Source organism: Gossypium raimondii, chromosome 13 (genome assembly GCF_025698545.1).
Source record: "Gossypium raimondii isolate GPD5lz chromosome 13, ASM2569854v1, whole genome shotgun sequence".
Taxonomy (NCBI): domain Eukaryota; kingdom Viridiplantae; phylum Streptophyta; class Magnoliopsida; order Malvales; family Malvaceae; genus Gossypium; species Gossypium raimondii.
Window position 1 is genome coordinate 22,821,975 of NC_068577.1, and position 837 is coordinate 22,822,811.

The 837-nt window shown below is 39.4% G+C and overlaps 1 non-coding gene across 1 annotated transcript; it reads right to left on the reverse strand.

Annotated features, from left to right (window-relative positions):
* Positions 1–391: 391 nt before the first annotated feature.
* Positions 392–497, reverse strand: LOC128036351 (small nucleolar RNA R71). Its single transcript, XR_008193148.1, has one exon. It is a non-coding gene; the product is annotated as a small nucleolar RNA R71 (small nucleolar RNA).
* Positions 498–837: the final 340 nt, after the last annotated feature.

An 837-nucleotide genomic window follows, 5' to 3' on the forward strand; every position in this document is an offset into this window, starting at 1 on the left:
ATCCTTATTACTGATGATAGAGACCGACCCATAAGACAGTATGCCATGCCACTTCTTAACGAACTAAATCTAGAAGTTAGGAGACTGGAGATTGAGGCTCCGTAATTTGAATTGAAGCCTGTGATGTTTTAGATGCTTCAAACAATCGACCAATTCAGTGGAATGCCTACAGAATATCCATATCTTCACCTTCGATTGTTTGTGGAGGTGAGAGATTCCTTCAAGATAGTCGGTGTAACTAAAGACATATTGAGGATGAAGTTGTTTCCATACTAGTTGCAAGATTGAGCACAAGTAGGACTTAAGTCGTTGCCATCCAACTCAATTTCTACTTGGCAAGAATTAACTGAATGCTTTCTGGTAAAGTATTTCCCACCTAGCAAAAATGCTAAGTTACGGAATGAGATCACCACTTTTCAACAATTGGATGATGAGTCCTTATACGAGGCATGGGAAAGATTCAAGGAGTTACTACATCGAGGCCCTCATCACGGGATTCCATATTGTATCCAGTTGGAGACATTCTATAATGGTCTTAACGCACACCCAAGGTTAGTGGTAAATGCTTTTGCGAATGGTGTTCTCATGTTGAAGTCTTATAATGAGGCTTATGAAATCATTGAGAGGATAGCTAGTAATAATTACAAGTGGCTGACAAATCAAGCAGTTTCAGGAAGACGTGCAGTCATTGTACATGAAGTAGATGGCCCTTACTTCACTTTCAGCTCAGGTATCATTTATCTCTTCAATGTTGAAACAGTTTACTACTAACGGTTTAAGTCATGCTCTATATCAACCACCAATCCACTACCAAAGAGGTGGACAAAAGAACACTTA